The sequence below is a fragment of the Lycium barbarum genome, chromosome 10 (genome assembly GCF_019175385.1).
Source record: "Lycium barbarum isolate Lr01 chromosome 10, ASM1917538v2, whole genome shotgun sequence".
Taxonomy (NCBI): Eukaryota; Viridiplantae; Streptophyta; class Magnoliopsida; order Solanales; family Solanaceae; genus Lycium; species Lycium barbarum.
The window spans coordinates 27482922-27498253 of record NC_083346.1 but is presented as its reverse complement, the minus strand read 5'-3'; the positions used below and the strand labels follow the sequence as shown (position 1 = coordinate 27498253).

At 33.0% G+C, this 15332-nt stretch overlaps 1 long non-coding RNA gene and 1 pseudogene across 1 annotated transcript; one reads left to right on the top strand and one right to left on the bottom strand.

Annotated features, from left to right (window-relative positions):
- Positions 1-15332, bottom strand: part of LOC132612876 (patatin-like protein 2) — a 48174-nt pseudogene that overhangs the window by 25572 nt on the left and 7270 nt on the right.
- LOC132615537 (uncharacterized) lies at positions 9374-13401 on the top strand. Its single transcript, XR_009572735.1, has 2 exons — positions 9374-9716; positions 12477-13401. It is a non-coding gene; the product is annotated as an uncharacterized LOC132615537 (long non-coding RNA).

Here is a 15332-nt window from a genome sequence, read left to right as displayed (position 1 = left end):
AATGCTTTCAAGGCATATATGATAATGAAAGAAGGGACGATACCAGAACAGTTTGCGGGGTTGTTTGCTTCTTCTTCGGCGGTTTCTCCTACAACAGTAAGTAAAGTTCTTCATTTCTTTTTCATTTAATTGGTCTGAAATTTTTTGGATTTGATTTCTCTTTGAAAAATGACGAGATTGCTGTGGCTGTTATTGTATGTTGGTTTATTTTGTGTCCGGAAAAACAGTATCGGCATTCAGATGATCCAATTGTAATATGATGGTCCTTTCCTATCCACTGTTGGGATGTATGATTCAACTGTGTACAATCCTTTCTCAATGCCTGCTTAAGGAAATCAAGTTTTTAGTGATTAGGAAAAAAAAAAAAAGGGAGACTTCTCTTTGTGTCAATGAAGTCTGGTTTGTTGTGTAACAAATTGAAGCTGTATAAGAAACAAGAAAACAGAGAGTAAAAACAGAGTAGTACATTCTGGTTTGTTGTGTACTAAAATAATAGATAAGAGTTCCTAGTCCTGAGATCACTCACTAAAAGTTAGATGTTAGCAATTCCGACATCTCAGCAACTTGTTCCTAGTACTAGTGTTGTTCTTGGATGGATAAAGAAGAAAAACACTGCTGATTTGACGAATTGGGAAGCAAGAAAAGGTGTTATTGAGAGGAGAAAGGGATTTAGAGGAAGTGAAGAGAGAGCGTGAAGAAGATAATGATAAAGCCATTGTTCTTCCTAGAGCCCCAACATACGAATACTTCATTTCCCCCCTTTTGGCTAACGCATCTGCTGTTAGCTGCTGTGAGTCATGTGGTTTTTGTGGAGGAGGTTTTGTTTGCTCGTATTTCACTCACACTTTTGGAACGGCTAAGCAGTAAAATTAATACTATCTCTTTTGGCCACCAAATAAAAAGTCAAAAAAACTATACTGCAGTAGTATACTACTATTTTGTTAGATAAATAAAGATAATTTTACTGTCATGTACCAAAATAAGACCTAATTACCTTTTTTTTTTTTTAATAGATACTGCTACTAGTAGCAATTTAAGAGAATATATGATAGAGCTATTTTCACCCAATACCCGAATTACCAAACCGAACTGAGAATTTTGGTAATTCGATATTCGGTAATAGTATTCGGTGCGGTATTCAGGTGTAAAATTTCAGAATTATGGTATTCGGTTTCTGGTTCGGTACGAGATATTAATACCGTTTGGTATTTACCGAATACCGAATTATTTATTTAATAAAAGTCCATCCGTAATTGTTACCCATCTATTTAGATTTGATTTTGAGGTTGTTTAGCAGTTGATCATTAGCTGTTTAAATTGATTCTTGGGTATAAAGTTTGATGAACAAGTTTAAATACTATATATTAAAAAATCATTAGTATGTATAGAAATTTGATTTTGAGGTGTATGGTGTAGTATGAATTGATTCTTGACCTTAAATTTTGACGAACTACTATGGATTAATAAAGAAAATAGAATCATTTTTATGTTTAAAGATTTGATTTTGAGGTGTTTAAAGATTTGATTTTGAGGTGTTTGGCTACTGACTTATTTTCTGTTTGAATTGATTCTTGACCTTAAATTTTGATGAATTAATATAGAAAATAGAATCATTGTGTAAAGATTTGAACCTCCTACTGACTGTTCATGGTACTGGAAGAAGATATGCTCCATTAGAGATAAATTTAAAGCTGGATATGCGGGCAATGGGTGGATAACACAGAGTGGTAGCTACAAAATTCATAGTGGCTATCAATGGAGGAAAGGAGACCAAGAAGCATGGTATTGTGAGAGGTGGTGTGGAATAAACTCAATATACCAAAACAGAGTTTCATTTGCTGGATAGTAGGATATGACAGGATCCTTACAAGATCAATACTACAAAAAATAGGGGTGTGCCATGATAACAAGTGTTTCATATGTGAGGAGCAGGAGGAAAAAACTGAACACCTCTTCTTTCAGTGTCATTTCTCACAGGAATGTTTAAGGCTTATACTTTAATGGTTGGGCCTCGGGGTGCAAAATCTGAACCTTCGTGGCCTATGGAGGAGAATGGCAAGGAACATTAATGGGAGGAAAGGCAGGGCATTTGGGACTGACTAACAAGGAAAGAGTGTCGTATAAATTTGGAACGAGGGAGTAGTATTTATATGAAACTGATTGTAGCTAGTGTGAGATGAAAAAGAGGTTTAGTTACTTTTGAATGTGATTGATGCTTAATTCTCTACTATGTTTTATTTTCTACTGTATGAGCAGTTGGATTTTCAAATTAAACTTGAATAAAGAGTTGTGGTGTTATCAAGATAGTAGCTAACTCTATTTCTATGCTTTTCATTATGCAGCCAAGTGATGCGGCGAGTGGATCCCTTTCGCCCATGGACGCAAGAAGATCATGCGGTGATAGTAATCCTAGTGACAACCGTTGATTTCATTGTATTGTTTGGTAGGAACGGGTGTTAGAATGCTGGAGTGAATGTATTGTGTTTAAATTTAGTTTTTGAGTGATCTGATAATGCTACTTAAATTTTTAGTTTCAAAAACTAATGGTACTTTATGATAACATTTGTGATTTTACGATATGCTATCAATGCCTCTTAAAGTTTTAACGTTTTTTTGCTTTGATTATGATTTCTAGCTTAATTAGTGATTTTGTAATCGATAATATATAAAAAAAAATCAATGAATTGTTGGGGGATATGAGACTGCCAGGACCTTTAAATATAAGCTAATTGTTTTAAATATATATATATATATGTATTGCGAAGGTTCTAAGCCGCCGCAATTTGTCATTGAGAATTATTTTTAAAAGATTAAATTTTAAAATTACGGGGGTCAACTGCCGTAAAATAACCGCCGCAAATTAGTTCTGGCGGTCAGCAAAAAACCGCCACTAATTGATTGCGACAGCTGTTATTGTGGGGGTTTGACAACTGCCGCAACAACACATTGCGGGGGTTTCAAACCGCCGCAAACCTTAAAAATAACCCCCGCAATTTAAGCGTTTTTTTGTAGTGTATCATACCAAAACTTTTCCTTAAAATGGTACTATCACCTGATAAACACACCATGCGCCATTTAGCGAGTCTTGGTCTCAAATTTTTCTTCTCGCCGCTTACACAGTCGATACATTCGGAATTCGATAGAAAGAGGATGTTACTTATTGCTCTAAGCTTCATGGCACGAGTTAGAATAATTCCTGATGACTCCATATGAAAGCAACACATTGATAATGATTAGCTTTACATCTTCCTCATCCATTGAGGCGAGGCATATTCGGTAGAATGGAAAACAACACACGAGTTCAAGTGATTTCTTAGAACATAGCTTTATTGCACGATCTAGAGTTGAAAGAAGTGAGACAATTCTATATGTCATGGTGATCAACTGTTTACATATGTGGTGCGCACACACATATAAAAGTGACCCTACTGGATACGATTTCATAGACTCCCTAAGACACTTGAACCTAGTGCTCTGATACCAAGCTTTGTCACGCCCCGAACCACGGCCTGGGTGAAACATGGCACTCGGTGCCTTACTGCATATGACCGAGCGAGCCACATGACTTACTAAATCATCATGAGGCATACATGAGCGGAATATATCATGACATATGATGGGCTTTAAGAAAACACATGAAGTCATAATAATTAATAAAATACTCGTTTAAAACATGAATGAGGAAATACAACGAATTGAGCCAAAGATGGCTAAACACCTCTGAATATCTGACATAACATAACTGACTAGTCTATGAAACCTCTATCATGAGTCTGGATCGTAAAACATACTTGCTGGGATAAGACCCCCAACATACCTTTAATGCATAACTAAGTAGAAGATAAATGGCTGACTAAACCCCGAAGGAGATGGGACTCACCAATAAGCAGATACGAGTGAATCCTACTAAGCAGATGCGTCATCCTGTCAATCTGAACCTGCATCATGAAATGCAAGCCCCCGGGCAATAAAAATGGACGTCAGCACATTGAATGTACTGGTATGTAAACCCACTAAATGAAATAATATGGGACATGAAAATTACATAATAAGAACTGAAGCTGAAACTGAAACATGATCATGGACGTGAATACATATATATCATGAATAAAACATTATAAGTAGGGAAAGCAATAAATATAATCAACAACATGGTCTGGTACATGCGTCCTCCCAGCAGAACACTCACACCATGCCAGAGAAATGAGATTTAATTATAACATGAAATGATCCAATCATTATGATAAATCGTCCTAAACACGGGCGGAGCGATCCTCATCCTACGACGGCTAACGTAGTTTCAGACTGCTTGAAGCCTTCTCAATAATCTATGCAACTCCCAAAAACATGAACATGATATAGTTGGCTAAGAAGCCTATGGATTTCATGAAAGTGTGACTTGTATTTAACATGAATGTATCTTGTATCATGGCATGAAAATAATCATAATGTAATTCTATGAAAACTGGTAGACATGTAGGATATTCATGAAATAAGCATTTTATTTAAAAACTTGCATGTAAGAACCCATGGATTGCAAAGTATGGATTTTCATGGATTACAGACAGATTCTCAATAATCGGAATGATGTATCAAGAACACAATAATGGATTAATAATAATAATTCAACACATAGTATAACATAGTACATGGACCAAGGGTTATCATGAACATGGCTAAAACCCTAGTTTTTGGAGAACTTCTGTATAGTCATGGAAGAACGTGACGTGGGGAAGAACAAAGATGTTCCCACATATAGATAGTAACCCTACATACCTGGTACTGCTCCAAACTTGTATTAAAATCTCATCTTTGAAGAAGAATTCCAAAGCTTTAGCCATGAATTCCTTTGAATGGGTTTTCTTGAAAACCCTAGGTTAAGAATGATGAGTTCTTGCTTAATGATTATGAACACATGTTGGAATTGACTTGGAATGCATGGAATAGGCTTACCTTAAAGTAACTTGAAGGTTGGGAGAGAAGAGCTTCATCCTTAGGGCTTGAGAGACTTCTTTAGGGTTCTTTTTCTCAAAACAATTGGTTTAAAATGAAGTTGGAATGAATATAACGAAGTTAGGCTTTTAAAAACTCGTGTTCGGTGCGCGGCCGCGTACCTGGAGGCCCACTTCAAGCTGGTGATGGCGCAGCGAAGGCAGTAACACTGCCTCTGGTGCGCGATCGCGCAGCTGAAGGGCACTTCGCGCAGACTGTGTCGCGTCCAGTAAAATATGGATAACTTCTAGCATTGAGCTTCGTTTGAGCTCCATAATATATGGTTGGAAAGATATTTCAAAGATCTACAACTTTCATTATGGAACCTTTTCCAAATTCTCAAGAAATCAAGGGGTTATGGGTGCTTGAAGTAGGCTTGTCAACCACTTTCACAATACGTACAAACTTTCAAATTTTCCGCCAGAACTCTAACGATACTAGTCTAACCTTTGTTGTAAGATACGGGATGTTACAAAACTAAAGGGAGCATACATTCTTTCCAAGACTTGACTAGGCAATATTAATGGAGAATTGACATATAGGTACAAGTTTCAGATAAGATTGTAATTTTTTTAACCCAAAAGTATTTAGCAAAATTTAGGCCTAAAAAATTTGGTATTAGCTAGCCAAATTTTCCTGCCAGAGCAAAAATAGGGGAGAATATCTTTCTCTTTCCTTATCTCACGTTATTGTGTCCTTAAAGGATGTAATTTTCCCCCCTATCTTGTTACTGGATATCCCTAAAATTAGGGATACAGTTATACAGGAACCCAACAAATAAAAAATCTATTGCAGCAATTATTATTTTAAACCAAAACTTATTGGAGAAAAGTTTTTAGTTTTATCCAAACCCGAGAGCTACTTTAGATATAATTTTTTCATGACAATTTTTTTTTTTTTTTTTTTTAAAATAGATTGAAATGTCACTAAGCTCTCAACAAGAACGACAATCACATTTTAGTGTTAAATAAGCTGAAATTAATCATATGAATCGATAATGATCCTATTTTCTGATACTTAAGTTTTATTTTTCCTTATTCACATTAAATCCCTAAAACTAGGGATTCAATTATTTTATTTCCCTTATTTCACGTTTTGCAGCAGCATTGAAATTATTTCTATATCAATAAAGTTTTTTCTTTAACTTCATACATTTATATCACGATTTGTGTAGAACTCATTCTGCATATTATTGTATATTACGCATTATACTAATGTATACACGTGTATACGGACCATAGATACTAATGCATATCAATTTTTTTAGGTAAATACAAACCAATGTATACCAATGCAAACAAATGTATACAGATTTGTTAAGTGAATACTGATCAATGTATACTAATGCATAATTATAAAGATACTAATGCAAGTAAATGTATACAACTTTTATTAGATGAATATATGTATACAAATACACATGTATACCAATTTATTACATATCAATAGAAATGTATACAAATTTGTTTGGTGAATACGAACCAATGCATACAAATGCAAACAAATGTATACAGATTTGTTAAGCAAATACAGATCAATGTATACCAATGCAAAATTATATAGATACCAATGCAAGTAAATGTATACAAGTTTTATTAGATGAATACATGTATACAAATACACATGGATGCCAATTTATTAATTGAATACATAACAACGTATAACAATACAATGTATACAAAATTGTTAGGTGAATACGAACCAATATATACCAATGCAAACAAATGTATACAGATTTGTTAAGTGAATACGGATCAATGTATATTAAAAAATTATAAAGATATTAATGCAAACAAATGTATACCAGTTTATTTGATAAATACAACCCAATGTATACCAATGAGATCAAATGTGCTCTTCTCCAAACATGAGTAAATACACGACAATATTCCAAAATAGAAATGGAAATGTGAAAGTAATCTACCAAGAAACTTAAAATGGGTATTCTATTATATGGATTTCTCTTAAAATGAATGAAAGAATTACTGGGTTCTCGCTATTGGATGAAGAATGCGAGCATTATATTTTAACAGAACACCAAATTTGGGATGAAACCAGAAATCACAGAAGTTCTGAAGAAAAAGAAAGGAACAGAGCGCCAAATTTGGGTGCGCCGTCAGGATTTGAAGAGACGAAAAAGAGGAGGGCAAAGAGGCGAGATTCGAGGTGAATTAAACTTGAGAAAGCCGTCAGAAAAATTCGAAATCTCGCAAAACTATTGAAAAACTTAGAATCTATATATCAAAAACACAGTATCAACAACATTGACATGGATATAGCGTAAAATTTTGGATATATTTTGATGGGTTTACGGTTTTGATTGAGAAATTTAAGGAGAGGTAAGGAAAGAGAATGTAAAAAATGAAAAAATGAAGAAAGATGCGTCAATGTGAAACTTCAGATATTGAGAAGTTTATGGGTCATGTAATATAAAAATTGGAAAACTTACACAAATACAAGATTTAAATATGCAATTTTCAAAAGTTACAACTACTTTCAAAAAATTACATTAACTTTAACTTTAATATACTATCTTTCATAACCCTAAAATATATCTCCTAATTAAGTACACAATAAAATCTAATTCTCTCACCTAAAAACTTATCTTATCAATCAAAAGGTTGCTCTAATCTTCAATTTCATGCCTCTCCTTCCATATCCATCTCCTCAAACTCTTGGAAATACAATTTCTCAAACTTTGCTTTTATATACATAGTCAAAGTCTTATGATCTGCACTACTCAGTATTTCGTATTTGTGGTTTTTTACTTAAGCTTTTCAATTTTTTTTTTCTAAGCATGTCTTATCACCTTTTCACACTATTTTATATATGGTATATTCAAATTGGCAAGTGTAATTGAAAAGATGATAATAAAATATTTTGTGGGTATAACAGTAATAATTAGTATATTTATTATATATATATATAATATACTACTCAAATTGGTAAGCGTAATTGAAAAGATGGTAAAAAAATATTTGTGGGTATAATAGTAGGAATTAGTATATTTAAGTTTGTAAATTATTTAAAGTATATACTATATAGTATAATAATACCTTCTGTATATATGTAGTACACGATATTACAATATAACTAATAGAAGATAGAGTATATGAGCAAATTGTTCAATTCATGGAATATTTAGAGGATTAGATGATAATGTTTCCTTATTGATAGGTAGAAAAGGATAATTTGTAGGGACATAGTACTTAAATAAAGGAAAAAATATAGCCTATCAAATTTAATTACCTTATTTACACGAAAATTACCATCTCTAAAAATTTTCTCCTTTACTCATTTATGAGGTATATATTGTAGATTCTGTAAATTAGAAAATAGTTGTAGATTATATAATTTAATACTTATTTTCTAGTAATTGTGTAAGTTCTCCTATAAAAATAATAGCCCAAAACGTGGATTTTGGCTATTTACTGCCAAGATTTGAAAGTGTTGCTATTTGTTGCCAATAATATCCTTACGTTGATACGCTGTGCCAAATTCCCAATATTATTAATCTGTCCTCTGCTATTTTTTCTTCTGTTTTTGTTCCTAAACCTTAAAGAGTTGGTAGGCCATATTCACTCCTGACAATAGATTTGGGAGCATATTTTGAAGATTTATTTTTAAATCTTTGTTCGGTCATAAAATTTTGACATATTTTGAAGATAAATCCTCAAATCCTAAATTCTGGCTCAAATATATTTTTGGGTCAAGATCTATGTTTGACCTTTTTAAAACTACCCCAAACTTTTATATTTTATAAAAAGAAAATCATTTATTTATGACCAATTAATTCTATCTATCATGTTCCTCCATTAAAGCCTTATCTACCATATTTCCACAATTAAAGCAGTCTCTTTTATAAAGTGAACGAGCTAAGCTAGTTACTACCGTTGTATTTTTATCTTGAATGGATGGATTTTGTATTGTAATTTGAATTGTAATAGCTAGTAAGTGTGTTATTAGCAAGTGTTATTAAAATATTGTGTTCTGCATAATTTGAGATTTGCATGTATGTTTTGTATGGTTGGGTAGTCTTAATAGTTTTTAGAACTTATGGGTATAAGTAATATTTCATGTTTTTCAAACCAAAAAGTGAAATATATTTTGTAAAACTATGGCCAAACACATTTTCAAAACTTGAAAAACTTCACCCAAATCAAGTTTTTCAATTATTTTTTTTGGGAACCTATGGCCAAACGCTAGCTTAGAGTCTAGCCTTCTCATATTGGATTAATCTGAATCCAATATTTTTGATGTGAAGCATAATTTATGTGTAAAAGTCAACTCAAATTGCAACAAATAATTGATCTGGATCCATAACTTTAAATATATTAATTTAATACTAAAAACCTTAATAACTGAAACTCATAAAAATTAAACCTTAGATTGAGCAGTCTTCCACTATTGTAAGTAGAAGCAATTTATGCCCTAATGAAAGCACATCTGTCTAACAAAAGTCCATCTAAGGCTAATAGCCCATTCAAAATCCGGCCCATTAAGTCTTGATTAGCTTTAATTCCCGAAGCTTACATGATTCAATGGATGAATTGTTATTCTAGTTTCTACTACGTAGAAGAGCCAAGTTGAGGACGATCACGGGCAAAAGAGTCATTTTGCTGTATTACTCCAACACTCGCTCAACATATGTTTAGAAACATCCGTCTCTTTCAATTTTCCAGACTTCTGATGAACTTTATCTTCACAGCAGGTTACAATGTTAGGTCTGCTAATCTTTAAATTTTTTTCCCAATTCTTCTTCTTCTTTATTTCCTTCATCTTTTTTCACTCCTGGCCTTTTTGGGTTATCTTCAGATTCCCAATTTCATGATTGTTATCGTTCTGTCTTTCCATATATGGCGAAATAAAAGGGAAGGCTTTGTTATGTACAAAATGTAAGAGTGTGACTGGAGTAGATAAAGATAAACAAACAAAACAAAAAAGATACTCCTATGTGATAGCAGTAATTTCATTTGCTTTAGACTTCTTTTTAAATATCCGAAAGTGTCTCTTCATTTACTCAGATATGCATCTTAATTCTAGAAGCTTGTCCTTTAACCAGAGGTAAAAATGTCTAGGTTTCTATCTTCTCGATCATCCCTCTCAATCTCCATCTCCTTCAATCTCTCTTCTATGTCGGTGTCATCTAGATTAAAGATAATCATGTGCTCTACCTTGACCCTCCTTTTCTTCTTTGTTCTCGAACTTACTCTGTTTTCATCTCCTTTGCTCATTATTACTGATCTATCTATTAAATGGGATGCATTGGCAATTGATGATAGCGACTATGACTCTTTGATTCTAGTTTGTGGTGAGCTCAATATGCTTCTTCTATTTTGTTTTAAATTCTTGATTTAGAAATTTTTTGTGGCCTTTACGTTCTGGGCCATGTTTGCTCAAAACCAGGTCCCTATGTCGATTTTCTTTGTCTCCTTCTTTCGATTAGTTTTATTGAACTATACTTTCTTTCTTATATCTATTAAGTGAAAAGAAAACTCGAAAATCCATCTAATAACAAAAGATTTAGAGCTTTCATAGGATAGATGTTACTGACTACTTATTGGTGATGTCTGTATTTGCACTTTGCTACCGTAAGCTCCTCAACATAGTTTAGTTTCTTTTTGGCTTAATACCCAGATGGACCCTTAAACTTGACATGTTTTGTAAGATAGGCATATAAACTTATAAGGTGACCAGATAGACACTTAAACTTACTCAAAGTGTATTTTTTAAGTTTTTCAGTTGTTTTGAAAACAAAAACTATATTTTTCAAACACTCACAATTTTCATGGCCAAACAAGCCCTAAATATATCACAAAATATTTTTTTTAAAATGCAAAAATAAGGCAAACGCATATACATGAGACTATAAATGTGCACTTAAATCAATAAATACTCGCTAATCGCAATTTTGCAGCTTTCAAGTAACTCGGTTTTTTTTTTACACTTGAATAATTAAAAAACAATAACTTTAACCAATAAAAATCCTTAAAAAAAAGAAATTTCAAATTAAGAAATTTCTTTTTTTTAAGGATTTTCTTCTCGGCTTTACAGTTTTCTTAATTTGAAATTTCTTTTACACTTAAAATACTGAACTTAGAAATTTCTTAATTTGAAATTTCTTTTTTTAAGGATTTTTATTGGTTAAAGTTATTGTTTTTTAATTATTCAAGTGTAAAAAAAAATCCGAGTTAATTGAAAGCTGCAAAATTGCGATTAGCGAGTATTTATTGGTTTAAGTGCACATTTATAGTCTCATGTATATGCGTTTGCCTTATTTTTGCATTTTTAAAAAAATATTTTGTGATATATTTAGGGCTTGTTTGGCCATGAAAATTGTGAGTGTTTGAAAAATATAGTTTTTGTTTTCAAAACAATTGAAAAACTTGAAAAATACACTTTGAGTAAGTTTAAGTGTCTATTTGGTCACCTTATAAGTTTATATGTCTATCTTACAAAACATGCCAAGTTTAAGAGTCCATCTAGGTATTAGCGTATCCACAATTTAAATTTTATGAGTTCAACCTTGAAAGTTCTTAGCAGTAACTCATTATATCTTTAAAGTTATGGGTTCATGTTTCTATTTATTGGTCATGAAAGTCAGTGCAATATTGGTCACTTTATCTTTGAGCAAAATCTTTCTTGCCAATATATTAGCCGTCAAAATTTCATGATGCAAAATCAACCACCAATTCTATCAGTTCAATTGTACTGAAATATAACTCAATAAGTATGTTCTTCATCTATGTACTAGCCAATAATAATTAGACCAATGAGTCAAGCTTGTCATAAATTCATTGATCGAGCAATGATCTGAAGTTCTGATAATAAAATGGGAAAGCCAATTAGGAAGTCCTGAAATAATGTGAGATCTCACTTTTGTTTATTTATACAGAATGATCCACATCAAGCCTTTGTTCTGTCAGAGGAAAAGAAAATGCACTTTTAGACAAATGTGGAACTTCTCAGACCAAGTAACCACAATTTCCATATGATTTGGTAGTGTAGCCTATGCCCTTAGCTTACTGAATACTATTACGTAAAAGATATTGTTTCAGTTGTCTTTTTCTAAGTTTCTCCAATCACGCTGAAAAGGTTTCTATTCTTGCCTTACTGAAGTCTGGTTGTGGTAACCGTGGTACATGTGATATAGGAATTAACAAAAAAAATTGCAGTACTCAGTTCATAGGCTCTATGTAATGTGGCTAAGATGCATGTCCATCAAGTTACATCCTAGCAGAGCTGTCACCTTATATTTATCAAGTTGTCTTGTTCTTATGATGTTCTTCATAAGACAAGTTTCTTCAATCTACTTTGATTTGATGTTTTCTCTGCTATTGAAGAGTTTGTTATGTTACCACGATCAAGCTAATCATGTATAGTTCTCATTGCTGATTATTTTGCCGCACAGATGGCTCAAAACTAACAAAAGTGAATTATAGCTCACTCTAATGAATTGATTCTTGGCTGTTAATATGGAGCAGATATGCAGTTCTTCTTGAAGTCAGATGTGAAGAGGTGTTGTTTATGAGGAGCCAAAAAAAGTGCATTTGGAATTTGGGGTCGAGGGCAAGAGTTGATCACTCATGAACTCAAGAAGAAGAAGAAGGAGCTCAAAAGAAGGACTAAATATTGAATGGGCTAGTGGCAAGATATAGAACAGAAGTAAGTGGTGAAAGCTATGAACACGATTATGTAGAGGAATGCAAGGAAGAGGAGGCGTGGGAGCAATAGTTCTGACTTTTATATTAGAACATTGTTATTGATGAGCCCTTCTTACATAAATACAAGGTTAAAAAGCTTTGATTTAGAGTATAAGGAGGAGAAGAAAAGAAGACAAAAGATTTATTGGATAGGGAGTGGAAAGGAAGAAAAAACACATCAAGTTGAGGATAATACCATTGGTGATACTTCCAAAGGAGACAAACTGATGGTAAATCTACGACTACTACAAACTTTGATTAGAGTACTAAGAGGAGGAGAAAGAAGACGATGAGTTATTGAATAGGGATTTGGAAAAGAAGAGTAAAACACTCAGGTTGAAGATGGGTCTGATGTTATACCTACCGATGATACTTCAGTAGGAGACAAACAAACATAAATCCACTTCAAGCGATGGGACTGCCCTGACAGTTTTTTGCTAACACAGACAAAAGGCAAGGAATTTTTAAGCAGTTGCTGAAAGTTCTGCTCTAGATTTAATTATATTGCTTTCAATTATCAATGATAGTACCATTTCTCAAGGAAATTATGCCCTGTACTTAACTGTAATTGCTCAAGGTCGTCACAAGTTGTTGATACCAACTCTTTTCAACTCAGCGTGAAGGAAAGTGTTTCTATTTTCAAAGCCCTTCATACATACAACAATACATTCTAAGAGCTAGAATACATAGAATTTTTATCCATTCATTGGTATGTCTCCTTGTCTCTGTCTTTATGTTCTTTTCTGTCGACCTATTCCATCAAACATGCACTTTCAAGCTAAAATAGTACAAAGTTCATCTATTATTTCTACTCGCCTGAATTCCTTTGGATTTCTACTTTATCATAGTTGTCTTAGAAGGAGTAGATGATATATTTTCATTGATATTCCAAAACTTTTCAGACTTTTCTTTTTGTTTCATTCTTCAAGTAGTCACTGTGAATGAACTTAGTCTCACTTAAATTCACACAATCATGCTAGTTGAATGTGCGATTCAAGTAGTAGTTGAAATTTGCTTGTGTTAATAGTAGAGAATGGAAAAGCTACATTCTAGCCAAAGAAGCATTGAGCATCAAGGAAATGGTCGCCATGTCCTTTCCGAGAAGATTAGAGAGATTTTAATACTGTCTTATAAAGATCGAGAGAGATACAAACATATGAGATCTCAACTTGTCAAATGAAAGCAAAATAGTACAAATTTTACTGCATGTAATCTTTATCCAAATGGATTTTCAGTGGTGTGCTTCATTATTACTTATGTATGAACTACCTCATCCGGAAATGGTAGTGATTTATGTGCTCATAACTGAGCCAATCTCAAATTCGTTACTAACATCCCAGATGACCAAATGATTGATTGTTGTAATGTACCCCAAAAAACCTTCAAGAGTTTATAATGTTGGGCCCGTGCTCATGACTCATCTAGTCTAGTAATATAAATCAAGCACACATAAATACGACTGGATTGAAAATATAACCCAGAAAATTCATCGATTTAATAGCTGAAAATACTATAACTTTATAATTACATGAAAAATGAGCTTCTATAAGTACTCATTAGTAGTACCACACTATATAAGCAAAGATGTGTCTTAAGTAATTTGACATATATACATTGAAGAAGCTCATCGGTCAAATATAGAACCCAACAAGGTTGGGGTTAAATCCCATAGAGAATACAATGAAGAAATGAACTTGTTAAGTGTAACGCTCGACCATTAGTCTATATTTCTAAAGAAAAAGGTATGAATATTGTTTGGTTTGTAAATTATCACACTAATTGCTAGAGAAATATTTGTTGATTGTAACTACTTGATAAAGGGACTAGGGTTGTGGTCCCAAATAAAAAGTAATGCAATTGTGTATCGACTCGACTCACTTATGTGCCCAGATGTAATAAACAATGGGTTAGTTTGACCTTACCAAAAGTTTTCCAACAAAATATTGATAAATTTCATTGCTAAGGTTTTCCAAGCCTTAGAATGTGAAAATAGGGACACCCATTTAGTCTCAAGTTAGCTATCCTATTTCTAGTTCAAACTATTAGATGGGGTTTAAAGCCCCAAATCCTTGCTATTAAATTCTTTTCCTAATCTTTACTCTCTTTTCCAAGCAAAATAAAGATACTTAGGTATAAATAATATAGGCCACCATTAAGAGTCATTAAAGTATGAAGAGTTAATAGAAAACATCCATGACTCATGAATAAAGCTTGAGTATAAAAACTCAATCACGTAACAAACACATTTTTGGTCCCACAACCTTAGCTAAAGGGATTAGCTAGTCATTCATTAAACTAAAGACAAGAAATGATAAAGTATTCAGGGTGCTTACAAAGTTGTTGGAGAAGATGACAAAAAGAGGAATCTCAATTAAAAGCTTCACCAACAATATTTTGTCTTCAATGCTAAGAACAATAACTAAAAGTTTGGAATCTTGAATAATGAGCTCAAGACCCTAGACAAAGTATTTATAGTCTGTAACGACCCGCCTGGTCGTTATTGGACCTTCCGCAGCCCGTGTATGAAAACCAAGTGTATCATCATAAGATTGCTCCACGGGGGAGTTTTAAGTGTAATACTTAATCGTAATTGAATTAGATGAGAGTTAAAGAGTTGTGGGCCTGGGGAGGATGTCT